Here is a 10,318-nt window from a genome sequence, read left to right as displayed (position 1 = left end):
ACAGATTACATTGTGCTTTGAACATTATTGAACAATGCCACATTCCTAGAGAAGCAGTTATACTTGACTGGTTAATAGTTGGGGTCCCAGGAGCTGGTGTGCTAAGTTTGGAACCCTCCTCTATCACTTATTATCTATGTGATCTTGGGCAAGTTACTTGCCTCCCTGTATCCTAGTATCCTTTTCTGTAAAATCAAGAAAATCTATTTATCTATCATCTATTTTTCTATCTATCAATTGAGGGAACTATCATATAACAAAGGAGAATACAGACACACAACACAATTCCTTGTCTCAAAGCTTACAGCCCTTTGAGAAGACACTCATGCAAAGACAATTACAAGATGGTATGATAACTGTTGAAAGAGAGGTCTCTACAAAGTTCAATTAGAGCATGGAAAAGAGTGCTTAAGTCTAAATACCATCCACATGCCAATGACTTCAAGTTTCACATTTCTAACCTTGACCTCTCCCTTGCTCCAGGCATATACAAAAATCTATTTGATATTTCCTCTTTAATGTCTCACAGGCATAAATTTAACTGGTATAAACAGAACTATTGATTTTTTTTTTTTTACCCCAAACCTGTTCCTCCCCCTGGCTTCCTTGTCTTAGTGGATGGTACCACCAACCATCTAAGCCAAAAACTTGGAGGAGGCTCTGGGAAAGGAGTCAAGGGATCAAGAAATTAAGAAGAAAGGCTGGATCTAAGGAATATTTGATTGATTTTAACCTCCAAGTTAATCTATCAGCAATGCTCTTGATCTCACTTTCAGGATGTCTTTCCAGTCTGTCTGCTTTACTCCTTCTCCATGGCTTCCATTCTCAGCCAGGCCTCCTCCTTCTCCCACTGGACTGCTGACATGGCTCTTCCTGCCTTTCTGCATATGCTTCTACAGTCTACACTCCATCAGCTGCCTCATCTTGGTCCACAGTTCTCCCCAACAAGGCTCTCCTACTACACTGGCATTGTTTTATTTCCTGGAACAGGCTAAATTCCAGGACCTTTTCACCTGAGGTTCCTCTGACTGGACTACCCTCCCATAGCTCATCCCTATGGCCAGCTCATTCTCATCCTACAGATCTGCCCTCAAAGCTTTTTCAGGTCAGGCTGTCTGAAGTTGTTGTTTCAGCATCAAAACACACTGTATCATGTCAATCTATTCATTTTCCTCAGAGCATTTATCACAACGTGAACTAATTATGTGTTTGCTTATCTATGTTCTTCCCTCCTCTCAACTAGAGTGGAAGCTCCATGAAAACTTGAACTTTTATTTCTTTTTTTTTAAGCTTTATTGTGTTTTTAAGATTTTACTTTTTTAAAGTAATCTCTACACCTAACGTGGGGCTCGAACTTACAATTCCGAGATCAAGTGTCACATGCTCTACCAACTGAGCCAGTCAGGTGCCTGGCCTTTTAATGTCTTGTTCACAGCACCTAGGACAGGGCACATAGTAGGTGCTAAATAAATATTTATTGAGTGAATAAAAGAGAAACTGCCCAGGGGTGTCAATGAGGTTTTCACAGAGAAGGTAGCTTCTGGTCAGGATGTGTGTGATGGGTAGGTTGGGAACAGAGAATGCTGACATCTTTACACTATGCTAAGGAGCTTAGATTTTACCCTTTGTATGACTGGAGCCACTAGTTAGCTTGAACAGTGAATTTTTGTGCATTAGTTCTCTATTGATACCACAGCAAATTACCGTAATTTAAAATGACACCTGAAAGTTTGAAGTCCAACATAGGTCTCATTGAGCTAAAATAAAGGTGCCATCAGGGCTGTGTTTCTTCTTGGAGGTTCCAGGGAAGAATCTGTTCTCAAGCTCATTCAGGTTATGGGCCAGAATTTAGCCCTTTATGGTTAAGGGACTAAGATCTCCATTTCCTTGCTGTTGTTATGGGGGAGGGGGGCACCCTTAGCCCCTAGAGGCTTGGGTGCCTACTCTCAGAGCCATTAACAGCATGTCAAATCCTTCTCTTGCTTGATATCTCTCTGGCTTCCCCTTTGGCCATATCTCTCTTCTTTCTCTTCCAATCGATATCTCTCTGACTCCAGTTGGAGAAAGTTCTCTATTTTTGAGGGCTGATGTGATAGGATTGAGCCCACATGGATACTCCAGGACAAACTCCCTGTCATGAGGTTGAAAATGTTAATTGCTCTGCCATGTAGTGTGACATTCAGAGGTTTCAGGGATTAGGGCACTTTTCAGAGTTGGGGGGGAGCACTCTACCTCCACATTTTGTGATCACATTGTTTTGCTGAATTCCTCAGGAGGCTGTGTGAGGTAATCTCACTAGAATAGAATGGGGTAAGACTAGTAATCAAGTGGCTATTCCAGCTCAATGATGATGAAGAACTAAAAAAATAAAAAATAAATAAAAAAAATAAGAAGGGCTGAATCTAAGGAATATTTAATAGATTTTATCTCCAGGCTTTGGTAACTGATTAGATGTAGGGGTTGTGGCCAGAAGGACTCAGAATTGCTCTCTGTAGTGCCATTTGGTGGGATGGGGTTAAGGGGATGATGATAGATTTTCTGAGGCATTGAAGATACTCTTGCATTTTTCTGATGCATTGTTTAGATTAGCAAATTACTCAAATGACCATGTTGATAATTTTCAACATAGTATCCCTTATGGGGATTCTTGACATATTAAGAAAAAAATTATTTTAAAGCACGATTAACAGTATTTATTCACTCCTTTCCAACATTTAACATTTCATGTGCTGACAACCCTAAGTTTTTCTTTGCAAAGTGTGTAAAAAAATTTTTTCTAGATATTTGTAAATGGTGTTATATAATGCTTTATTTCTGTCCTCTATTTAAGAGGACAAAAAATTGCAATAGCACAGAAATAACTGAAGGGCACCATAGGTGATACAAGAGGAAAAGGCACAGTGCGTGATCTTTGTCCTGGTCTTCGAGGGTCATGACAGGTTTGCATTACGCAATCGCTGATTTATCAGAACATACTTAAAGCTGGTCGCTGTATTTCAAGAAAAAGCAAGACAAATCCAGGAAAGGATTGGAAGCTCAATATGGAAATGACACTTACTTGGGAAGTTAGGATGTAGGCTCAAACACAGGTTTATGTGTTTGTTTTTAAGAATAGCAACATTTTACTGAACATTTACTCTTAACAAACATCTCCCTTAATCTTTATAATAAGCCAGAAAAGTAGGGATTTTATTAATCCCATGTTGCAGAAGAGGAAACTAAGTCTAAGGTAAGTTACATAAGTTGTTCTAAATCCCATAGCTGGTAAGTAGTAGAGAGCCTTCAAAGCCTAAACTGTCTTGTTCTAAACACCATGCTCTTTCCATGGAGCCCCAGGGCCTCACTCTGAAACTCATGGAGCGAAGGGGACTTCCAAACTAGTATTTCATAGGACTTAACCTTGGGGATCTTCCTTGATCTACCTGATGACATCATTTTCTTCTACCTATGCGTAGCTCCACAAATATATCTTTTGGGGCACTTATCCACAGTTGTAATTTATTTGTGTAATTACTGTATCTTCTCCCACTAGATAATAAGTTCCATAGATTAAGTACCTCGTGGGTTTGGGTTTACCCTTGAATTCCCAGTTCTTAGTTCAGGGCTTGGCACATAGTAGGTGCTCAAAAATCATTTGTTCAGTAAATGCATGCAGGCATGAATGAATGAGTGCCAGTCATTTAACTTTTCTGGACCACCAGTCTGTCATCTACAAAATGAATAATGGACAGATAAATTCTTTCATGCATTCAGAAACATTATTAAAGGCCTGCAAAATGATCTGTAGTTCCCTTCAGAAAAACAAAATACAGTGAAAAAAATATCTCTAGCTGAAGTGTTATGTATGTTTATATCTATCTATATCTATCGTCTATCTCCTTTCTATGTATAACATTTCTTTTTGACCTGTAATTGTTAGTTACCACTGGGCCATTAATGAAACCTTTTAATGTTGAATAAATTATTAAATATGCAGGAATATTTGAATCCTAATATGTTCTACTCTAAGTAGCATTATCATAGTCGATTGTTTAGAAATGTGTCTTTTTTTAATTTTTTTTTTAAAGATTTTATTTATTCATTCGACAGAGATAGAGACAGCCAGCGAGAGAGGGAACACAAGCAGGGGGAGTGGGAGAGGAAGAAACAGGCTCATAGCGGAAGAGCCTGATGTGGGGCTCGATCCCACGATGCCAGGATCACGCCCTGAGCCAAAGGCAGACGCTTAACCGCTGTGCCACCCAGGTGCCCCGAAATGTGTCTTTTTTTTAAAAGATTTTATTTATTTATCTATGAGAGAGAGAGAGAGAAAGAGAGAGAGAGGGAGAAAGCAGGGGGAGGGGCAGAGGGAAAGAACTCAAGCGGACTCCAGGGTGAGTGTGAAGCCCCACACAGGGCTGGACCCCACGACCCCCAGAGACCTTGACCGAAGTGGAAACCAAGCATCGGACACTCAAATGGCTGAGCCACCCAGAAACCTAGAAATATCCTTTTTTATATTTGAGGAAATTTTACAGATTTAAGAATGCATTTGGATTAGCTTTACGTCTTTTACCTTTTTTTTACTGCAGAGTCTTTTTATGTTTTCTTTGTAATTGAGGCTGATAACATGAAGCATTGAATATAAGAGATATAAAGTGTTTATATTTGTTGCATCTCATTTATTTCTTTCTTATTCTACAGTTCTGTAATTGGAGCTACCAAGTGTTACATTTTATTTTCTGCAGGCTACTGCTTGCTCTTTTTTTTTAGTTTATTCTATCTTAGTGCAAATGTGTTTTGCTTCCTCAAATAGAAAAATAGTAAAGAAAAATATTTTCTCACTCCATATAAAGGAAGATTTGCTGTTGTTGCCTTTTCATTTATTAAAGTACTTTATACATCTAGTATTTTTTTAAAGATTTTATTTATTTATTTGACAGAGATAGAGACTAGAGACAGCCAGCGAGAGAGGGAACACAAGCAGGGGGAGTAGGAGAGGAAGAAGCAGGCTCATAGCGGAGGAGCCTGATGTGGGGCCCAATCCCATAACGCCGGGATCACGCCCTGAGCCGAAGGCAGACGCTTAACTGCTGTGCCACCCAGGCGCCCCTATGCATCTAGTATTTTAAATATATTAACAGATATCAGTATTTAAAAAGTCTTTCAGTATGTTTACTATATTTATAATTTGCTTATATTGGGACTGATATTTGAGTGACATTCCTTAATGTACATAAATTGGTTTAGATAAGAATATGCATTTCAAGGTAATTTATCAATAAAATGCAACAAGAAAAGTCTTAATGATCTCTAAAAACCAGCAATGTTTTCACCTATTATTCTTTATGTATTGAAAATGCTATCATGAACAATTCTTCCAGAATTTTCTAATGATTATTCAATAACTAAAAACTATTAAGTATTTGAGTATTTTCTATAAGATTGCATATTTAGTATTGACAAAGATGGACAAATTAAGTGACCCTTTCTTATAAGTATTTTAAACAAGTGGAAAAGAAGCAGAGCAGAGCATGATTTTGACAGATTGATTTCTGCAGCCCACTCACCATACTTTCATCCTTCTTTCTTCTGTAGTAAATTACCAGTGTCAGCAATGTTCTGAATAGCTTAGAGTACTTCTCTGAGAGCAGCCCCTCCCCCACCTGTGACAGTTACCTTCACCTGTAACTAGTTGCTCTAGGAGAAATCAATTCTCATTTAAGAATATATGGTACGAACAAAAGAACGCTATTTGAGGGAAGGGGGAGAAGTGCTGCTGTTGATTTTTGTCTGCTAACAAAAATAACGCACATAGATACCTGAATAGATGGAGAGCTACACTATGTTCAAGAATTAGAACACTAAATATTGTTAAGATGGCAATTCTTCCTGGACTGATCTACAGATTCAATGCAATACTTAACAAAAACTCTGCAGGTGTTTGTTTTGTGTGTGTGTTTTTGTAGAAATTGAAACTGATTCTAAAATTTATGTTGAGGGGCACGTGGGTAGCTCAGTCTTTAAGTGTCTGCCTTCCACTCAGGTCACGATCCCAGGGTCCTGGAATCGAGCCCCAAGTGGGGCTCCCTGCTCAGCGGGAAGCCTGCTTCTCCCTCTCCCATTCCCCCCTGCTTGGGTTCCCTCTCTCACTGTCTCTGTCTCTCAGATAAATAAATAAAATATTTTTAAAAAAATTAAAAAACTTATGTTGCAGGGCACCTGGGTGGCTCTGTCGGTTAAGCATCTACTTTCGGCTCACGTCATGATCCCAGGGTCCTGGGATGGAGCCCCATATAGGCTCCCTGCTTAACGGGGTGTCTGTTTCTCCCTCTCCCTGTGCCCCTCCCCCTCACTCATTTTCTCTCTGTCTCTCAAAATAAATAAATCTTTTTAAAAATTAAAAAATAAATCTTATGTTGAAAATGCAAAGAACCTAGAATAGCCACAAAATTTTGAAAAAGAAACATGTTGGAGGATTTTTACACCTTATTTCAGAAAATACCTTAAACCTATAGTAACCAAAACAATATGGTTTGGGCATAAGGATAGACATATAGATCAAGGAAATAAGATAGAAAATCTAGACATAGATATAAGGGTAATTGATTTTTTTTTTTTTTTGACAAGGTGCCAAGGTAAGTCAATGGGAAAGGATTTTTTTTTTCAAATACTGGTACTAGTATAATTGGACATCTTTATATTAACAAAACAAAACCTTTGCTCTTACCTCACTTATACACAAAACTTAATTCAAAGTAGAATGGTTTGCAATACATAATATATCTAAATGTAAGAGCTAAAGCTCTGGAACTTTTAGAAAACATGAGAAATATCTTCGTAATCTTGAGTAAGCAAAGATTTCTTAGATATGACACAAAAAGCACAAATAATAAAAATTTTAAATTGATAAGTTTAACTTTATCAAAATTAAATATGCTTGCTCTAAGAATATCATTTTAAAAATTAAAAGATACTGAGAGGAAATGTTTGCAAGACATGTATTCATAAAGGAGTTGTATTCGGAATATATTTAAAATACTCTTACAACCCAACAGTAAAGACAAACAACCCATTAAAAGACATGGGTAAGAGATTTGTTTAGTCACTTCATTCAAAAAGATGTACAGATGACAATAAACACATGAAAGGATGCCCAGCATCACTAGTCATTAGGTAAGTGCAAATGAAAATTACAGTGAGATTTCATTACACGCTCAAAGAGTGGCTAAAATCTCAGACTGACAATAGCAAGTGATGGCAAGGATTTGAAGAAACTGAACCCCTCACCTGTTGTTAGATCCACTTAGGAACAATTTAGCAGTTTCTTTAAAAGTTACTGCATAGGGGCTTCTAGGTGGTGCAGCCAGTTAAGCATCCCACTCTTCTTGATTTCCACTCAGGTTGTGATCACAGGGTGATGAGATTGAGCCCTGTATCAGGCTCCACGCTAAGCGCGGTGTCTGCCTGGGATTCTCTCTCCCTTTCCCTCTGCCCCTCCTGCTTGCGCTCTCTCTCTCTCAAATAAATAAATAAATCTTTGAAAAGGAAAAGTTACCACATAAACCAGAAAGTCCACTTCTCTCTATTTACCCCAAAGAAATTAAAGCATAGGTCTCCACCAAACTTTTTTCATAATAGCATTATTCATAATAGTCACAAATTGGGGATAACTCAAATGTCCATCAACCTGTAAATGCATAAGCAAACCATGGTATATCCACACGATGGATAAGTAAAAACTTGGCAGTAAAAAGGAACCAGTTACTTATATATCTAACAACATGGGTAAATCTCACAAACACCATGCTAAAGGAAAGAAGCCATGTACTTTTAAAAGACTGTATGTTGTATGATACCATGTACATGAAAATTTGGAGAGGGAAAAATTTCAAAATGTAGATCAGTGGTTTCCTGGGGCTGAGAGTGAGAGAAGTTGATATAAATGGAGACAATGTAAGTTTCCAGAGTAAGAAAAGTGTTATAAAACTTGAATGCAGTAATGTTTGCAAAGTTATATAAATTTACTAAAACCCATTCAATTGTATACTTTTAACATGGGTAAATTTTATGGTATGTAAATTATACCTCCATAAAGCTGTTAAAAACTAAAGGACAAACACAGTTAAAGGAGTAACTGTGAGAAAATATTTATAATATACAATCAACAAAGGATTAATATCCACAAAATATAAAAACTCCTTTAAAACAACAACAAATAGAATAACGAGGATATTTAGAACTTAGATCTACAGGGGAGAAATCACTCTCATACTACCACGAACATGTTACTGCATTTCCTCCCAGTCTGTGTTAGTATATATTTTGACATAGTTGAAAGTGTGATTTTGTGAGCCAGATCTATTTGGGGGAGCCTGAAGATTTTTTCAAATTATTTGATGAGGGATTCCATGCAATCAAATAATTATAACACCAAAGGAGGATAGTTCTGGCTAATAATGGTTAAGAATGTACATTTAGTCAGTATGGAATGCAGTGAGTAAAACATGTATTTCTTCTCACCACCCCCTCTCTCTTTGTGCCTGTAATTAGTGCTTACCCTAAGAAGTGCTGTCATGATGGCTTCTCTTTCTCAGTTCTTTTTATCAATAAATATAGAGGTAGAAAGTCAAAGGATATTGAGTCCCTACTTTTTTCTAGGAATTGTGCTGTTGGATATGGCTGAGGGTTCAGCAGCGACCAAGAAATGAGAGCTTTTCATAGCCTTTATCTGGAGGAGAAGCCAGGCATTATACAAATCATGATAAATAATTAAATTGTTACAAGCTCTGAGACTAAATCTGAGCCCTATGTTCAATGCCCAAACTATAAGCTCACCTTTGGTCTTCTATCTCTATGCATTATCATCTTCATAAGGCACTGTGTTTTCTTGCCCTTTGTTCTGCCCTTTCCCCATTGCTCATCTTCTAAATTCTTCCTCTCTGGCCTCTGGAGCTGTTCCAGTATCAACAAACTGGCCTACATTCCCAGACTCATCTACCTCAAGCTGGATATTTACTATTTAGTTCATTGAAGCTCAGGCCTAACTTCCTTCCCTTCTCTGTAATCTCTCCCCAGGTGAGCTCATCCATGCCCATGATCATGATCTGTGTGCTGACAGCTCCCAGATCTTCAGTCCAGGCTGCATCCTTAAACCCCAGACCTGTGTATATAATTGCTTACTTGACTTTTCCACATCACATTTTAAAGTTATCTCAGATGCAACATGCCCCACAATTTGAATTTGTGAGTTCTGACTATCCCATCTGAAAAAAAGAAATGGAGGAGGGAAGGAAAGAGGAGGGAGGGAGGGAGGGAAGGAAGGGAGGGTGGGAGGGAGGGAGGAAAGAAGGAAGGAAGGCGGAAGGAAAGAAAATTACATAAATTATGCAGTCATATAAGCTAGAAATTGAGAAGTCATCATTGTTCATTGTCTCCTCCCTCCCCCAAACCCCATCTGAGATCTGAATAAATTAAAGAGTAGGTCAAGAGTCATGAAGACAGAGATCAGCTTTACTACTGATGAAGGCCAGGTTGAAGAATGTTACTTAGGTACATGGCAAAAATGAGTTTCTTAACTCTGAATCCAAGCTTTAGGAAGATTTATCTACCCTGTCCCAGGTAGCACCAGACCACTGGAGCCCTCTTCTCAGAAGGACAATCTCTTTATCAAAAAACTTGACCCTATGCAGACCAAGAGCCCATGCTCCCTGTAGATAGGCCAGTCCTAAAGAGAAGGCAGGAAGGGCTGAGCCTTGCAAACATACTCTCCCAAACTCATCCATTGTGTGGAAGGAATATGAGATGAGTCAAGAAGCCAGGAAATTTTAAGGGAAATCCCTCTTCATGGTAACCAGAAGAGTATGGAGGCATCCCCCTCCTAATATAATGCAATACCAAAGCTTATTGATTTCATGTCCAAAATAACTGACATTAATTTCTTTTCATTTCTATTTCTACTTCCCTCACCCAAGCTAACATTATCTTTTACCTAGACCTCTGCAATAGCCTTCTCACCATTTAACTATTGGAAACATCCATTCTCACCTATTTCCTATTTGTTCTCCACACATTATCCCCGGTGATATTTTCACAATGCAAATTGGATCATAATTTTTCTTCCCATCCCTTCAACTTTCCCCCTTACCCTTAGCTCTTAGCATTAAAAACCCAAATCCAGGGTGCATAGGTGGCTCAGTCAGTTAAGCATCTGCCTTTGGCTCAGCTCATGAACTCCCAGGCCTGGGATTGAGCCCCATGTTGGGCTCTCTGCTCAGCAGGGACTCTGCTTCTCTCTCTCTCTCTCTCCCTCTACCCCTCCCACTCCCCCCCCCACTTG

The sequence above is a fragment of the Ursus americanus genome, chromosome 12, assembly GCF_024610735.1.
Source record: "Ursus americanus isolate L20-20 chromosome 12, mUrsAme1.1.p, whole genome shotgun sequence".
In the NCBI taxonomy this organism is placed as follows: Eukaryota; Metazoa; Chordata; class Mammalia; order Carnivora; family Ursidae; genus Ursus; species Ursus americanus.
Note: the sequence above shows the minus strand (reverse complement) of the source record.